The 19,110-nt window shown below is 41.2% G+C and overlaps 1 protein-coding gene across 1 annotated transcript in view; it reads right to left on the bottom strand.

Annotated features, from left to right (window-relative positions):
- The window catches only part of rab9a (RAB9A, member RAS oncogene family), a 49,673-nt gene extending 31,475 nt beyond the window's left edge, over window positions 1–18,198 (bottom strand). The window contains exon 1 of the mRNA XM_043700591.2: window positions 18,097–18,198. The gene's annotated coding sequence lies outside the window, so the exon portion shown is untranslated. The remainder of the gene's footprint in view (window positions 1–18,096) is intronic.
- Between the last annotated feature and the right edge of the window lie 912 nt (window positions 18,199–19,110).

Genomic DNA, 19,110 nt, shown 5'->3' with positions numbered 1-19,110 from the left:
GCCTAATTCCATGGTCTTTTTGTATAACCTAAATATATATTTCTGTCCACTCTACTGGTTCCAGATTGGACCACAAGTTCTGATTGTTTCAAGTCCTTCCTAGAAGGCTTTGCAACTTAGCCCCAACACCAGGGAGGCACATGTCACTTCAATCTCTTCATCAGAATTGCAATGAAATGTCATCTTTATTTCTAAGTGCAACTCTTCCAGTATGGCCACTTTCCTCCAGTCTTGTTGTCCACAAAGACACAGTCTGAAAACAAACACAAGATTCCCTTAGACTGCAACAGACTCTCTGTCCCAGCTAATCCTGCTTGTCCATTGTTCTTATTGCTGTGTTATTGTTAGTGGAAAGCATTCATAGGGGGCTGACTTAAAATTATTTGAATGACTTACTCTGATACAATTGGCAGGTTTGAGTTATTATATAATCAACTTGGGATGGGGAATGCTGTGAAGAGAGACCACTGGAGAATTAATGTTTTAGGGATAAGGAATTTCTACTATGCTATTTTTGTTATGATTTTGATTAATAGAGAAGCAAATAAAGACAATGTGTAGACATAAGACAAACCACTTGCATTTATAAAGCACATCTCCCAACCTCAGGAGCACCAAAGAGGTTTAGAGATAATCATGTACTTTGCACTTGTAGTCTCAATTGTGGAAAGTGTTGTTAAGATGGTAATGTAGTTCTAAAAAATGCTCTAATTGGTAGAAGAAAATAGCTACCACCTCTTGTGAAGTGCTAAGCCTATGAATAGCTCAAAAACAAGTACTATTTAAAGGAACTTGACTGACTGCTCTTTTGTTTAGTTTTTTTTGTCAATAGATTCAAAGCTCCCATGTTATTTGAGAGGGTTTCAGCCATCGGAATGTGAGTGTTGTTATGTCTTCATTATTAATTGTTTGGTATTTTATTCTGTTAGAAAAGTGTTGCTATGTAAAACCAGAACAGATAAACACAATAGCTCAGAAGCATGCCATTTGGGTCATTTTGTCTGTGCAAGAGCAACTCCTTTTGTTTGCTGTACAACTTGGGGGAAGATATTGGAAACTCTCATTGGAAGGGGCACTGTCTGAGACCCTCCTGAAAAATATCCAAGTTAACACAGAAGGGAGTCATGCACCATTAGGATCCTGGGTGGAGTTTTCTGCTGCTCCCAGAAGCTGGAAGCAAGGTAGGTTGAGGAATTTAATTAGGCAGAAATGGGTACTGCAGATGCTGGAGATTAGAGTCAAGACTAGAGTGGTGCTAGAAAAGCACAGCAGGTCAGGCAGCATCCGAGGAGCAGGAGAATTGATGTTTCGGACAAAAGCCCTTCACCCTCCTTTACACAGAGAGTTGTCAATGCCTGGAATGCATTGCCAGCGGTGGTGGTGGAAGCAGAGTCTTTAGGGACATTTAAGCGACTGTTGGACAGGCACATGGAGAGTAGTGAGTTGAGGGGTGCGTAGGTTAAGTTATTATATTTTACATTAGGATTAAACCTCGGCACAACATCGTGGGCCAAAGGGCCTGTTCTGTGCTGTACTTTTCTATGTTCTAGTCTTGAGGAATTTAATTGCTCAGTAGGCCAGAAGTTAGCTTCCCAATAGTGGAATGAAACTTGAGAATTCAATTCCATGAGCTTAAAAGTCTGGTCAAGTTTCTCAATAGTAAGCATTGGCAAATCTGGATCAAAGAGGCAAGGTGTCAGAATCAGAGAGATCGTCTGGCCAGTAAAGGAGGAATGGTGTGTGAGGAGAGGAGAAAGAGGGTGATGAAAGAGAGGCAGTGTGTCTATTGCAAAGTGAGAAAGAGTATTGTTGTTTGTCTGTGGTCCTCCAGATGTAAGGGGAGGGGTATTTCCAGACAGGAATTGTGGTAGAGAAATGGCCAAATGGGTTGCTGTCCACAATGGGTGTCCTAGGGTTAAACTGAGAATTATTGGACAGCAGATGAAACAGTGACAGTGCGAGGAGACAGCAGGAATTCCTTGATTATTTTGGTCACATGCGGTTCCAAGCATTCCTTCCAGATGATGAAACAGCAATTGATTTGTGTTTCAATTTAATACACTTTTTTCTTCTTTTATTTTCTCACAAGATGTGACTGTCTCTGTCAGCCAGCATTCATTGCCCAGTCTTAATTACCCAGAAGGCAGTTAATACCCCGTGGGCCTAGAATCACAGATATGTCAAATCAGGGAAGCATAGCAGATTTAATTCCCTAAAGGGCATTGATTTTTTTAAAGACAATGAACAATGGTCACATAATCGCCATTTTGCTTTTCATTGAATTCAAATTTCAGATTGGTGGGTTTTGAATATATGTCCTCAGTACATTGATCAGAGGTTCTAGATTGCTAGTCCAGTGACATTACCACTATGCTACTGCAGCCACTAGACTATTAATGATGTCTTGTCTACATCGGTGCAACTAAATACAGGTAGGTGACATTCTGGTATACACCGATATAGATATACCTACTAGAGAAGGAGCAAAACTCAACCTTCTCTTGGGAAATAAGGCAGGGCAAGTGTTGATGGGGGAGTACTTTCGGACAAGCGACCATAATTCAATTAGTTTTAAAATAGTTATGGAAAAGGGTAGAGTCGAGAGTGTAGTGTTGGAAAAACACAGCAGGTCAGGCAGATTCCAAGGGGCAGAAGAATTAATGATTTTGGCAAGAGCCCTTCATCAGAAATGAGGCTTGTGAGCTGAGGAGGTGGAGAGATAAATGGGAAGGGGGTGGGACAGGGGGGAAGGTAGCTGAGGGTGCGATAGGTGGATGGAGGTGGGGGTAATGATGATAGGTCGGAGAGGAGGTTGGAGCAGATAGGTGAGAAGGAAGATGAACAGGTAGGACAGGTCATGAGGGTGGTGCTGAGTTGGAAGATTGGAACTGGGATGGAGGGGAAATGAGGAAACTGGTGACGTCCACAATACCATGTGGTTGAAGGGTCCAAGGTTTAAGATGAGGCGTTCTTCCTCTAGGCATCGGGTAGTTAGGATGTGGTGACGAAGGAGGCCCAGCACCTGCATGTCCTTGGTGGAGGGGAAGGGGGAGTTGAAGTGTTCTGCCACGGGGTGGTGGGATTGGTTGGCATGGGTGTCCCAGAGATGTTCTCTGAAGCGCTCCGCAAGAAGGTGTCCTGTCTCCCCAATGTAGAGGAGACCGCATCGGGATCAACAGATACAGTAAATGACATGTGTGGATGTGCAGGTAAAAGTCTAATGAATGTGGAAGGCACCTTTGGGGCCTTGGATGGAGGTGAGGGGAGAGTTGTAGGCACAGGTTTTGCAATTTCTGCGGTGGCAGGGAAGGTGCGGGAGGGGAGGGTGGGTTAGTGGGGGGTGTGGACCTGACAAGAGAGTCACAGAGGGAAAGGTCTTAACAAAAGCGGATAGAGGTGGGGAGGGAAATATATCTCTGGTGGTGGGGTCCGTTTGTATGTGGCGGAAATGGCGGAGGATGATATGATGTATACAGAAGTTGGTGGGGTGGAAGGTGAGCACCAGGGGGGTTCTATTCTTGTTGCAATTAGAGGACTGGGATTCGAGGGCAGAGGTGCGGGAAGTGGATGAGATGCACTGGAGGGCATCATCAACCACGGGGAACATACGGAGATGGCCAGGAAGTCATCTTCCTTCTTCAAAGACCGCAATTTCCCCTCCCATGTGGTCAAAGACCACCCCTCCAACCGCAACAAGGACAGAACCCCTTGGTCCTCATCTTCCATCTCACCAACCTCCATATACATCACATGAACAGAAGCTTGCTTTGTTATAATGATAAGAATGATGTACAAAAACAGGCTGTTAGGATATTGAATGCCCAGTAGTGCAATGTAGATCCATAATTGCTTTTAAAAAGAAACATAAAATCTGAAAAAAACATATTTTGAAAAGGTATGGACATAGGAGAGGTTAATGGGCTCATTTAGCTTTAAAAAGGGACTAAACTATCACCTTCCATGCAGCAAATTCTATAATTCTGTTGCTTCACCCATTATACAAATATTCCCATGATCAAGAAAGCAGGGAAGAAATGCATAAAACATCTGCTGGAACAAAATAAATTAATAATTACTAATTGATCTTTTAAAATGAAAAAAAAAATGGTTTCAATGCATCAGCATTGGGCGAGAAATAAATAGATTCATACATGAAAGACTAATGAAATATACAAAATTTAGAAATAAATGCATTTCGTTTTCATTTCATTCTCTCCCTTTCAGTCAGGACTTTTATCACTTCCTCGTAATGTCTCATCCATCTCGCTAGGATGAATTTACAAATATTACAAGTTACAATGGGACTGTTCAAGTCTCTCATTATTATGCTGGCTCTGTGTGTAATTAGAGTTCAGCTCAAAATGAGAATGCATTCTGAATAGAAAGTAGATCCGAGCTTAAATCCAACAGGCAACAAATGCTGTACTCCAGTCTGTATTCACCTTAGTCATGATACTAAAGCAACTGGGCAAAAAAACCATCCCAGTAACTTGCTCACTATGCATCATTTTTGAGTGATGCTGTATTTAACTACACCTTAAAAGTAAAAAATGCTATAACTTCTGGTTGACACTTTGTTCCCACCTAGACATTAAATCTTGGGGACAGGGCTATTTGAATCTCCAGCAGTCTTACTGTGGGGTGAATCCAAAGATCCAATTTGTTTGAGGGCAGTTTCGAGCTACTGGTGATCACAGAATCACAGAATGGTTACAGCACAGAACATTTCCTCATTACCCCATGGCACCTTTCCATGTAATCACAGAGGATGGAACACTTGCCCACTCACATCCCCCTCTCACTGTCCATGGCCCCAAACATATCTTCCAGGTGAAGCAGCATTTTACCTCTACTTCTTTTAATCTAGTCTTGTGCATTCACTGTTCACAATGGGATCTGTCTTACATTCACGAGACCAAACACAGACTGGATGACTGCTTTGCAGAATACCTCTGTTCTGTCAATAGAAATGATTCTGACCTTCCCACTTGCTTGCTATTTCAATAAATCACCTCACTGTCATACTAACATCTCCACCCACAACTAACAACCCTTTTGTTGATTACACTGGGCCTCCACACCATCTGTTCCCCCTGCCCCTCCTCTGCCGCTGTCAAATGTACAAAGAAAAGCCCATTTTCCAACCCCTTTCCGTTCTGTAGAAGTCAAAGTGGACTCAGAAAACATCAACTCTATTTCTCCCTCTCCACAGATGCCGCTAGACCTGCTGAGTTTCTCTCGCACCTGCTGTTCTTTCAGATTGCCAGCAGCTAATTGGCAAAACATTGTGTTCCAGATAACAATTTAAATATTTAAAGATCACTGTACTGTGATAAAACTTATTCACTATTGTGAACATTACTAGTCACAATTCACCCTGTTAACAATGGCCACCTATATTTTATCATTATCACATTATTTTCTGTATTTTGAGCTTAAATTTGAAATAGCTTGTCACAGAGGACATACGACTGAAGGCTTTTGGGAGGTTAATGTAAGATTGTTTATATTGTGGGGTTTTATGTTGGTAGAAGGAAACCAAATTCAATTATTTGCTGAGCAGAAGCAAGGAGGGGCAAAATGTTCCTTTATTTGGTTGAAAATTTTTGAACTTATTTTGAGGAAGATCTGATTGCAATCAGATACAAGAATCATTTCTCATTTACAAAGGAGGTTGTTCAGAACGGTTAAAGCATTAAGTGACCTCAGTGAAGGATATAGTTTGTGAAAACCTCTAGACCAGGAGTATTTGTTTAGCACTCTGAAGATTGTGGGCGGCACGGTGGTTAGCACTACTGCCTCACAGCGCTAGAGACCCGGGTTCAATTCCCGCCTCAGGCGATTGACAGTGTGGAGTTTGCACGTTCTCCCCATGTCTGCGTGGGTTTCCTCCGGGTGCTCCGGTTTCCTCCCACAGTCCAAAGATGTGCAGGTCAGATGAATTGGCCATGCTAAATTGCCCGTAGTGTTAGGTAAGGGGTAAATGTAGGGGAATGGGTGGGTTGCGCTTCGGCAGGGTGGTGTGGACTTGTTGGGCCGAAGGGCCTGTATCCACACTGTAATGTAATGTAATCTAATCTAATTATTTTAAAACAAGACTAAGAAAGGATAAGCTCTCAGTCCTGTGAGTAGTGAAGTCAAAAGGCCTCTCAACTCAGGATTGGAACTGAAATGAAGCAGTTAAGTCAACCCTACAGATTTGATAAGGAAGGGAGATTTCTGTAGTTTTTGAGTAACAGTAAAGTGGTGGCATTGAGGAGTAAATTGCATTTTGTTGGTCGTGTGTTTTGAAATCTTTCAAATTGTATTATATTTAGTTATCTTGGTTTGGTTAATTTAGTTTTTTATTTATGTTGTGTAATAAACTTTTATTCTGGTGCTAAAATGAAATCTGTAACCTTGTGTGAAATCTGCAGCCTAACCCTAACCCTAATCATAACCCTAATCCTAACCCTAACATTTCACTGAAAAGCCACCATGCTAAATTAGAAATAAAACAAAATGTGACCTATTAAACAAGATTCTATTCTGGATCTGACTTGTCCAGTGTTTCAAATGGGGAAATTACCAAATGTAAATGCCTTTAATAAACAATGGAACAGCAAATATAAGGAATGGTTCAAATCATATATACCCTATACTATTGTTTATTAAGTATCAGGTGTTCAAAATCTTAAAATTGGACACAATTGGCTTCAGACATGAAGGAATGAGCATTCAAAAATGATTTTAATATATTTTATAGAAAAGCTGTTCCAACATAAATATCTTGCATCGTAACGTTTTTGGAAATAATTTGATGGAGAAACATAGAGACTAAAAGATTCCTTTCAAGGCAATAATACCTCTTTAAAACTGCTGCAACCATAGTGTAAGCTATTTTTGAAAGTGGAATATGAGAACTAACCATAAGACAAGGAAATCCTTGTTCCCAGAGATCTTGACATGAATGTTGATTTGAAAAGTAGCCAGGGAGCAATTGGGCTTGTGCTTGTGATTCACTACATGAAGAGTCCCAAAGTTAAAATATTCCATAGGCTTTTCTACACACAGGATGGACTCTTATAGGGTCCTAACTGATAAGGGCTATGTTGAAAAATGTGGCAGAATCACACAAGAAGTTCAGTGAAGCCTACTTGGCAGTGGGAGGAACTTGCTGCGTCTTTTAAATAGGTTCTGAGAATCAATGCGAGGTGCTCACTAGGCAGCAGCAAGATGCCCATTAAAGGGGGATTTTTGATTGTTAATGATGCTTGTTGATATGCAGCCTTCTGCCCTAACACACAGTGCTAGCAAAACTGGATTCCCAGAATTCACAATGTGGATTCAGTCAGTACAGGTGACTTGAACACGCTGCTTGCTCCAGCAGACTTCCATGTTAGACACCAGGCGGCAACATCTCATGTGCACCAACCACAGGCACTCCACATGCATCCACATCCAGAACCACATCCACTCCACACACAAACAATGGCATCCAGCATGTGCCAGCCTCTAAGCATCAGTGGCTTTAGGGCTGGGAGTGAGTGAGAGTGAGGGAAGATGTTGCAGGCAGTACTGAGAGTGGTAGAGCATGAGCCCTTCATGTGTACTGGATAAAGTAGCAAAGATAGAGTGAGTGTGAGATATCAAATAGATGAGGGCACATATGCTGGCAGAGTGAAGAGTGTCATTGACATTCTTCTGACAGTGTTGGGCATTCCTCCAGAGAGCTGAGATGACACTGACCTGGGTGGCAAATTTGGACCAGGCTAGCATGGTCTGGTGTTGTGGCGTTCACTGCTAGTTCTGAGGTACAAGGAGTTCTATTCTCTGCATCACTTTACCCACCGTGGCCTTCAGATCACTACCTGCAAGGCAGGGTGCCTTGTCTACTATGTTGTGGAAAATGACAGGAAGTGTGTGGGGCAGCTCTGGACAAGTAGTGCTTGCACAATGATTTTTTAAAGATAGTGTGGCAGCCAAAGATGCTGGTCAATTTTGGGATTTCCCGGCAGTGGCTAGTTGTTCAGGGTATGGAGAGTGGTAAAATAAGGCTGGAATCAGATGAGAGAAGCACCATAGGTGTGGAATAAGTAGTTGGTGAGTTGACTTAGGTCAGGTATGATGAGAAAACTCGCTAGACCTCATAGAGAAAAACCTTCCATTAAAGTCAATCAAATTGACACTTTTCCAAAAAAGGTGTAACATTCAGCCCATAGAGTGAGAAATTAGAACTCCAGCCAATTTTGTGCTCACCCTATTAGCTGGTTGAAGAATAACCTGCATTTACTTGTCTTTAGCAAAATGAAATATTTCTAGGACAAAATCAAAACAAAGTGGATGCTGAACCAAAGACAGACAATGTTTTGGTTCAGTTAATCAGGTCAGCTTTATGGAAAGACATGAAGGAGGAGAGAGAAGCAAAAATGTGCAGGAGTTTAGGGAGACATTTCAATACAGGAAACAAGTGCATGGTTGCCGTTGATGAGATGAAAGGAGGAGAAACTACACAGGAGCCCAGAGTCAAGGAAATGGAGTGTTTGGTATGTGAGTGGATGGGAAGTCAGTAGTTGTGTAGTTATGTCTATGAAGAGCAAGTCCACAAATTAAGGGAATTAAATGTGAGCTTGAGTACTAAACGAACCGTGCAATACGAAAGACTCACCAGTCACACATGTGCTTATTGACTCCAAGTCATCAGTTCTTCAAGTTTGTTTCCCATCTCAAATTATGAAGAATGGGAGGCTGGGAAGGAGATTGTTGGATTAATCATGTCTCGAGGTGACAGTGGCATTGATGAGGTTTCCACGACAGTATATCTGAGACAAAAGCAATGTTGCTGGTGATGTGGAAGTGATGCCATGTTGTCTTTGACATGGACTTGAATAAGAGTTTGGATGCTCAGATTGTGGTGAATAAGAGCTAGAATATGTAACCTCTTACTTCACACTTAGGCAACAGTAACAATTTGCAATTATAAAGGACTTTACTTAGTTAATTGCTTCAAGAAAATTGACAGGAATCGCGCAGAACTTGACACCAGCCCTCTGAAGCACATTTCAGAGTGGCGAATAAAGACTTAGTCAAGGGGAAATATGGAGCATCTGAAATGAAGAAAGAGAACCGAGAAGTTGGGAGGTTTAGGGAGGAACTCCGGAGCTTAGGGCCCAGACAACTGGACGTAAATCTACCAATGGTGGAGCCATTAAATATGTGGACACTGGAGATGACAGAATTAGAAAAGGGCAGAGGTCACTGTAAGATTAAGGTCTTAAGTAGATTTTGGGGAATAGATAGACAAGACCACTGACGAGAATTTAAAACATTTGGACATTACTAGACTGGGAATCAGCAAGCTGGAGGGTGAATGGGTTTTGTTGTGTGTTACTCAGTGACCATTTGATTTGGAGGAGTTCAGTTTCATGGGTGTTAGGAGTTGTGAGAGAGCAAGGGGATGTGGATTTCATTAGGAGTTGAGTTGAGGCAGGAAAATGGATGAGAAATGTAATACTGTGGATGTAGATGGCCTTCATATTAGAGCAGATATCTGGTTAGAGGTTAATCTCAGGATTATAGGATACCGAGGCTGTGAGACATCTGGAGATAGTGAGGACTGCAAATGCTGGAAGTCAGAGTCGATAAAATGTGGAGTTGGAAAGGCACAGCAGGTCAGGCAGCATCAGACAAGCAGGAAAGTTGATGTTTCGGGTCAGGACCCTTCATTAGGAGATGTGAGAGATCTGGTTCAGACTGCAACCTCACCCCTGTCAGTGCTAAACGTTTTATATCTTCTGTGACTGATTTCTTAAACCTTATTCCCCATCTCCTCCAGTCTCGCCCCCAGTAATTAAGTTTAAGGAGATCATGGACTTTATTAATACTAAGATTAAAACTATGCAAAAGGGTACCTTTGTCATGCCCCTCCATTCCACTGGGCTACCTAGCTAAACTCAGCCTGACCTGGCATCTTCCTTTACAGTCAGAGAGTCATAGAGATGTAGAGCATGGAAACAGACCCTTCGGAGCAACCTGTCCATGCCGACCAGATATCCTAACCAACCTAGTCCCACCTGCCAGCACCTGGCCCATATCCCACCAAACACTTCCTATTCATATACCCATCCAAATGCCTCTCAAATGTTGCAATTATACCAGCCTCCACCTCTTCCTCTGGCAGCTTATTCCATACACATACCATGAAAAGGTTGCCCCATAGGTCTCTTTTATATCTTTCCCCTGTCACCCTAAATCTATGCTCTCTAGTTCTGGACTCCCCACCCCAGGTAAAAGACTGTATTTATCCTATCCATGCCCCTCATAATTTTGTAAACCTCTATAAGGTCACCCCTCAGCCTCCGACGCTCCAGGGAAAACAGCCCCAGTCTGTTCAGCCTCTCCTTATAGCTCAAATCCTCCAACCCTGGCAACATCCTTGTAAATCTTTTCTGAACCTTTTCAAGTTTTACAACACCTTTCCGATAGGAAGGAGACCAGAATTGCAATATTCCAACAGTGGCCTAATCAATGCCCTGTACAACTGAAACATGACCTCCCAACTCCTGTACTCAGTACTCTGACCAATAAAGGAAAGCATACCAAACACCTTCTTCACTATCCTATCTACCTGTGACTCTTTTAAGGAGCTATGATCCTGCACTCAAAGATCTCTTTGTTCAGCAACACTCACTAGGACCTTACCATTAAATGTATAAGTCCTGCTAAGATTTGCTTTCCCAAAATGCAGCACCTCGCATTTATCGGAATTAAACTCCACCTGCCACTTCTCAGCCCATTGGCCCATCTGGTCAAGATCCTGTTATAATCTGAGGTAATCCTCTTCGCTGTCCACTACACCTCCAATTTTAGTGTCATCTGCAAACTTACTAACTATACCTCTTATGCTTGCATCCAAATCATTTATATAAATGACTTAAAGTAGAGGACCCAGCACTGATCCTTGTGGCACTCCACTGGTCAGAGGCCTCCAGTCTGAAAAACAACCCTCCAGCATCACCCTCTGCCTTCTACCTTCGAGCCAGTTCTGTATCCAATACAGGTTCTCCCTGTATTCCGTAAGGTCTAACATTGCTAACCAGTCTACCATGGGGAACCTTGCTGAATGCCTTACTGAAGTCCATATAGATCACATCTACCGCTCTGCCTTCATCAATCCTCTTTGTTACTTCTTCAAAAAGCTCAATCAAGTCTGTGAGACATGATTTCCCCACGCACAAAGCCATGTTGACTATCCCTAACCAACCCTCATGATCTCTCCAATCTCATTTATGAAAATTACCTCTTGATCCCTCAAACCCATTCCAACTAAACTGCTAACCACCAAACTTCCCCTCTGGGTCTCCAAGTTAGCCATTATCATTAACAGTTTTCTTTTCTCAGGTGTTGTCCCTCTCTCCTTTAAATCTTAAAAGAAACACTTGATGTCACCATCGTTACAAACTCCCCCAATCGTCTTCAATCTTTCTTACTTTTCCGAAGTACTTTATGTGTGTCTCCCAAAGTGCCCCTCCTAATTTCATGTCCAAATTTTCCAAAACTTTGTACTTGAATTTATGCCCCACAACAGTATGGAAATAAATCTTACCAATGTCACAAATGACATTGTATGTCATGGTGATTATTCTCATTGTTCACACTTCATTCATCCGAACCTAACTGCAGCCATTAAGACAGCTCCTGCAATGCCATGCCACTGTTTTCCAGCGCAGTCAATTGCTGCCTTATTCTGATCTGTCTAGTCATGTGGCTAGATAATCACTTGCAAAGGCTTCCCTTCCAGCTCTTGCAGTATCCCATTGGTGTCCCCTAAGGCGATACTATTAGTGTCCTCCTATTATCTATCTATATGATGCCCCTGGTGACCTCACCCAAAAGCATGGAGTTAGTTACTACACTGACAACAAACACATCTACCTCGTCCCCACCTCCCTCAACTCCTCCACTGTTGCTAAATACTATTTTGATTCCTGCACTAACCTCCATTCTCCAACTAAAGACTGCCTCCTTGTCTTGGACAACATCCCAAGTTTTAACCGGAACATCTGGAACTTTTGTTTTATATCTGATCCCAACAGGTACTACTGACCTGATGTTTAAACCATCAGTAAGACTACTTTTATCTCTGTGACTTTGTTTCTATCTAGGCTCATCTGCTGAAATCTTCATTAATGTCTTTGCCTTTTCTTGGTTTGACTACAGTCTCTCACATTCTACCCTCTATAAATATGACACTATTCAAATTACACACGTCTTAACTCACATGATGACCTGTTTACCCATCATCCCAATGCTTGCTGGTCCTGGAAAACAGTAGCCAATTGTTTTTAAAATTCTCATCCTGGTTTTCAAATCTATCAATGTCTTCATCCTTCTTTATGTCTGTAAACTGCTCCAATCCCTTAAGCTCCCAACTTATTTACAGCCATCTAATTCTTGAGCACCAAATTTTAATTGTGCCATCTTTTGCGGATAATCATCAATTGTCTAGGCCCTAAACTCTGAAATTCCTTCCATAAACATCTACAAGTCTCTGCTTTGTTTTCTTCCTTAAGATATTCCTTAAAATGTATCACTTTAATCAAACTGCTGATCATTTTACTCGGTATCTTCTTTTGTGGCTTGGTATCATATTTTGTTTCATACACCTTGATTATCTAGCGTTTGATTAACCAAATCTCAGATTATCCGAACAAGATCGCAAGGTCCCAATGCTTGGCTAACTATGCTATCCAGCATTTGATTAACCAAACGAAATACATACTCCCCGCCCGTGTCCTTCGAGGTTTCTCTGTAATTCACCTGGGAAGTGCCTAGGGATGTTTTATTGCATGAAAAGCACTATATAAATACAGGTTGTCATTGCAGTTGTTCTACCTTTAAGAAGAAAATCTTACATTTACATAGGACAGGACATTCCAAGTTACTTTACAGCCATGGCTGCTGTTGTGTGTGCATTAGCCTTTGAGCATGGTGGCTCAGTGGTTAGCACTGTTGCCTCATAGCTCCAGGGACCCGGGTTTGATTCCAGCCTCAGGTGACTGTGTGGAGTTTGCACATTCTCCACATGTCTGTGTGGGTTTTCTCCAGGTGCTCTGGTTTCCTCCCACAGTCCAAAGGTGTGCAGGTTAGGTGAATTGGCCATGCTACATTGCCTATCGTGTTCAGGGCTGTGTAGGTTAGGTGCATTACTTGGGGGGAATGGGTCTGGGTGGGTTACTCTTCGGAGGGTCGGCGGGACTTGCTGGGATGAAAGGCCTGCTTCCACACTGTAGGAATTCTAATTCTAATTCAGAAACACAGCAAACAATTTGCATAATGCATTCTCCAACAAATGCTATTGTGATGGTGACCAGATAATCAGTTTTTATAATGTTAATTGGGGGATAAACACTGGTCAAGCCACTTGGCACAATAACCTTGGTTTTCTTTGGAATAATATCACCAACATGAAAGAGCAGACAGAACTTTAGTTTAACATTTTATCTGGAAGACAACAATTCTGGAGGAACAATTCTCCTCAATACTGCAGTGGAGTAATACAGATTCACAGGCCTAACAAACATTAAATTCCAAGGAAATAGTTACAGCTTTAAAACTTTGTGGTTACACAAAAACCATAAACGTATTAGCTTCCTTCAAAATGCCAATGCAGCATTTAAGCGCTGTTTCCTGAATGTATGGAACATAGTCAGATCAAATTACTGCAGACACTGGAATCTGTACTGAAAACAACCAATGCTGGAGATCATAATGGGTCAGATAGCATCCATGGAGACAGAGCAAACTAACGTTTTGAGTCTGGATGACTCTGATAAACATTGTTGCATGTCCAGTTTAATTACTCTTATAAAACAGCTAAAAATAACTCCACAATAGAACAATTTCTACTAGACTAAGTAGAAAGGGTGATGGGTGCTGAAGGGCCCCGGTTTCTCAGCATGACTAGCATTGTAATCATACATCTACATTCACATCTATGTTGTTCACTGTGAGACAAATGGTTATTTAAAGCAAACTCTAGACAGGAATCAAAGCAGTAAGAAGTTTGAGGGAAGGTTTCCAGGAAAACCTGCAGCAAGGCTTTAAGGAATGCGACAGTCATTTAACATCTTGGCAAAAATGTAGAGAATTTGTAAATCTGCTGAAAAGTGTGGTGCCACATAATTCAAACCAAGAGTGGCAACAACAGAAGAAAATAAATAAGCCAAACATTGCTGTCAAAGTATCAGGAAGAGTCTTTGCACTTGTTGTTATTTATGAGAAACTGCTGTAACAATGTTCAATGAAGGAAGATGCTAATTAAACTGGGAAATTGCTTTCCAACATGTGTTTCTTCACCATTAGCTTCACAAAAACACCATTTATTGTCGAGTTTGCCATTGATATGCACTGAGGAAAATGAAATCGCTATCTGAGTAGTAGTAATGCACTGAACTCACAACAGAAATTTATGTCTTGACCATTTCAAGTCCAAATACCCTTTTAATGGTGGAATAAAAATTAAATATTGCCAGTCAACCGCTTTGCCACTGAAAATTAACTAGTTAGGCTGACACTATCATTATTGCCTTGCAGTTGAGCCAAGATTTCCCAAGGGTTCAAATACGTTTTATAATGTGGTACAGGAATTTCCTTAAGTGGATTTGTGAAACATGGAATAGAAATCCTACAGTTGTCCAGTTAATAGACCAATTCAAAGCACTTCCTATAAAGCCAGACATTTTAACATCCATCATAAAATCACTACTTTGATATTAGCAAAAAGTCATTATATGATTCCCAAAATATGAAACAAGTCTTGGGTTCTAGGAATCTAGTGAAATATTTTATGAGATAAATATAAAATTTGTGGTCAATTTACGAAAAACAGGTTGAGAGGAATAAATCGAAAAAAAAAGTAACGTGAACGAAGTCAGGTAATGACATTATTTCTGTCTTTTAAATTAAAGATATTTCTATTGTGGGTAAAATTTTATCATTTTCCCTTCATACTACCTGTCTGATTCTTGCACAACTGTTGAAAATGTTTAAGTCCCTCTGATGTTTTTGATCGATTAGATAAAATCACCTAAACTTGTGGTCATACTGAATTCAATGGCACAAAGCTTAGTGTCGATTGAAGGTGTATCTGTGTAATAGCAGATTAATGCTATTAATCTGACAGTATGAATTTGGAAATACAAGTCCTATTTGATAAATCTCTCTAATTTCTTTGAGGTTGTTATAAATGAAACAGATACTGGAATTCTGTGACCTAGTTAACTAGGAGTTCTGGAAAACTTCTGACAAACCTCCTAGGGTTTGAACTGGAATCTTTGAGATTTTATGAGTTTTGTGAAAATAGTATGGGACTGCACAAAACATTATCAAGGTGTAGAAAACAAGGAGTAGAAAACTCATAAATGATATATGAGAAGTTCTTGGGATAGAAACAGTCATACATTCATCCAGAGACCTTCAGAATTGGAGCTGCACAGGTTACCATGAAGGTCCCACCTTCTCAACATGACCCTTCACTTAAAGCATGGTGCTTGTCAGGTTCAACTCATTATCCTCGCCCTCTCTAATGAGAGTGCAGTCCACTGGGATGATGGTGACTTCACCTGTGATACTCTAAGGAGGCTTTGAAAGTTCTCTCTTAATTTCAAGAAACTGAGATTGCGAACGCGAGGGAGTCATTCTCCAGTGGAACAGAGCCTCAGTCAAACCCTGGCTGAAGTGGCAATCATTTCTTGGGACTCCACGCTAGGAGATATATATTAACATTGGAGGGAGCACCGTGTAGATTCACCTGAATGATCAGGCCTTAAAGAGTTAACCTTTGTGGCCAGGCTCCTTTAACGTGATTTATGATCAATGAGCTGCTCAATGTTTTTCGAATAATAAAACGATTTAATAGGGTAGATACAGAGAAACCATTTCTTTTGATGAGGAATTCCTTCTGGTTGATTCAACTGGAGAATGAGGGGACATTATTTAAAATTAGAATGAGGCCATTAAGGAGTAAAATCAAGGAGCATTTTGTTACCCAAGTGGTATTAGAAATCTGGAACTGCCTCTAACAAAGAACCTTTCAAGTTTGAGATTGATAGATTTTTTGTTGGTTAAAAGTATCAAGACATTGGAACTAAAAGGGGTAAATGTAGTTGAGGTATAGGTCAACTATAACCTGAGTCAGATTTTGGAATGAAACAAAGGGCTGAATAGCCCACTCATGCTTTTAACGCTCAATGTAACAGACTAGGACTAACATTCAGCCTCTTTCAATGTCATTACTATGTACATTTTCTGGTGATTTGGATCAAGTAATCTAAAAGCTAATGTGATTTCATCATAGACAATTCTAACATAATTTTTTCTGCTTCAAACATGATCTAATTTGCATTCTCAGGACCAGAATGCAACTTGAAGCTGTGGATATTGTGGCCAGGCTTAATACGTTCTGAGGAGAAAGTGAGGACTGCAGATGCTGAGTATCAGAGTCAAGAGTGTGGTGCTGGAATAGCACAGCAGGTCAGGCAGCATCCAAGGAGCAGGAGAATTGATGTTTCGGGTATAAGCCCTTCATCAGGAATGAGACTTGTGGGTCAGGGGCGCTGAGAGATAAGTGGGACGGGGAGGGGGGTGTGTGGGAAAGGGAGCTGGGAATGCAATAGATGAAGGTGGGGGAGAAGGTGATAGGTCGGAGAGGAGGGTAGAACGGATAGATGAGAAAGACGATGAATACGTCAAGAGGGAGGTGCTGAGTTGGAGGCTTGGGACTGGGATAAGATGGGGGGAGGGGAAATGAGGAAACTGGTGAAATCCACATTAATCCGATGGGGTTGCAGGTTCCCAAGTAAGTTTAATTCTTGCATGAATGATTTGTCAAAAGATGAAAACATCACTGTATTTGCTCACTACATTTACAGTGACAAACAAGTTAGCATGCTTACATTGGTAATGTCATTGGACTAGAGATGGAAATGTGTTGCTGGAAAAGCGCAGCAGGTCAGGCAGCATCTAGGGAACAGGAGAATCGACGTTTCGGGCATTAGCCCTTCTTCGGGAATGAGGAAAGTTGGTCCAGCAGGCTAAGATAAAAGATAGGGAGGAGGGACTTGGGAGAGGGGCGTCGGAAATGTGATAGGTGGAAAGAGGTCAAGGTGAGGGTGATAGGTCAGACTGGAGTGGGGGCGAAGAGGTCGGGAAGAAGATTGCAGGTTGGGAAGGCGGTGCTGAATTTGATGGATTTGACTGAGACAGGCTGGGGGGAGGGGAAATGAGGAAACTGGTGAAATCCGAGTTCATCCCTTGTGGTTGGAGGGTTCCTAGCAATCCAATGCCAATAATCTTAAGGACATATTCCAAATCTCACAATTACTGCTGCCATTAATGAATCTGAAACATAAAGCTAATTTGACTGATATAAAAGTCCTCTGGTTCATTCAAAAGGGAAGGGAATCTGCTATCCTACCCTGGTCTGGCCAGCATGTGACACCAGCCCACATAGTAATGTAAATGACTCTTAACTATCTCCAGAGATGGGCTAGTAAACCATTCATTTCAAAGACAATTAGGGATTGGCATCACTTTCACCATTGGGAATCCAGCTCTCATGGGCTACCAAATAAAGCCAAAAGATCAATTGGTGAACCAGTCAAGAAGTGTTGCTGCACACTTCTTTGTGCCTAGCTCAGCATTAGGTAACATTTGCCAGTGGATTATTTACTTGGCATGTTGGCTAGAAAATTATTTGTTACATAGGCAAGCCTAACACAAAGGAGAAAATACATCAAAATTATGAGAACTCAATAACCACAATTATCTCCAACTGTTCAGCAATAAGGATTTTAAAATATCTTTCAGGGATTATGTTAATTGCTTGACAAATCTGTGGTGGAAGGAACAGATGTTACTGAAAGTTGTGCAATGTCATACACAGAAAGTTTGAAAAATGCTATGCTCGTAACTTGACATCACAATTGTTTTAATAAATCTCCTGTAGAACAGATGATTTCTGTTTATTTTCTTTTCTCAGGCCTTCATTGGCATATTGCATTCACCTCTGACAAACTCTAAAGACTAGTTCAAATGCTTTAGTTAGATCGTACCCACCTCATTCTACTGCAACATGCGAAGGGTTTTATACTTTGCTGCTTGTGAGAGACTGTAGCTGCTCTTCAAGATCCTTACACCATTGGAGATGGTGCTATTTCTGCAGCTGCTCTTCTCTGCTACTGTAACACAGTGGGTTGGGCACTGCAGCAGAATCTCATGTGATTTCAGTTACTGATAGAGCTCGATTCATTCTTTCACATCCCCATCTTCAGGACTCACTACACTAACCACACAACAGAACCCTGTCTAACTAGTAATCATTGATGCATCACTTATACCACATGCTACTAGTGTGACGTGTATGCTCCTTAAAAGAAAATTATTTTAAAACCAGTAAATGAATTAACTTTTTGGGTGCTGCATCTTTCTCTTAGACACATATGCATAAGCTATGCCTGTACAGTATACAAAAATTGATCATATAAGGTTCTTTGAGATTGAATGGGTGCTGCATCATTAATTGCATTTATAAAAGCTTTTAGCTTTCCAATTTTTGTCCTGTCTGTTGCTTAATGTTCTTGCTGGTTATTGGCTTCACAAACAGCCATAAGCACCATTCCCTCAAGGCTCATATTTTTGTGTTTATTTAATCTGATGACATTCAAGCCCAACTGTGTGTTCACATATGCATTTATAGCAGGGCTGCTCTGCATTCCCTGGGAACAGAGAGTCTGTCATTACAGCCAGTCATCAATGATGCTCCTGGCTGGTTTAATTAAAATGCAAGGCAAAGATCAAAGCTTGGGATCTTGCTGGTTATGATTCAGAGACATAGTTAAAAATGGCTTACATTCTCTCATTTTTCTATATAAAGAAACTTACTTAGTATTTTAGTCAATGTTAACAATTTGTTAAACAGCATTAAACCCATCATTTTCCAGCCCCTTTTAGTTTTGAAGCAGAGTCATCATTGGGCTCAAAAGAATAAATGTCTGTTTCTCTTTCCACAGATGCTACCAGACCTGCTGAGTTTCTCCAGCACTTCCTCTTTTTTAATGAAAAAATATCCTT

The sequence above is a fragment of the Chiloscyllium plagiosum genome, unplaced genomic scaffold (assembly GCF_037043375.1).
Source record: "Chiloscyllium plagiosum isolate Xiang-an unplaced genomic scaffold, Cpla_swu_hap1 HiC_scaffold_12, whole genome shotgun sequence".
Classification (NCBI taxonomy): domain Eukaryota; kingdom Metazoa; phylum Chordata; class Chondrichthyes; order Orectolobiformes; family Hemiscylliidae; genus Chiloscyllium; species Chiloscyllium plagiosum.
This window is presented reverse-complemented; position numbering and strand designations above follow the sequence as displayed.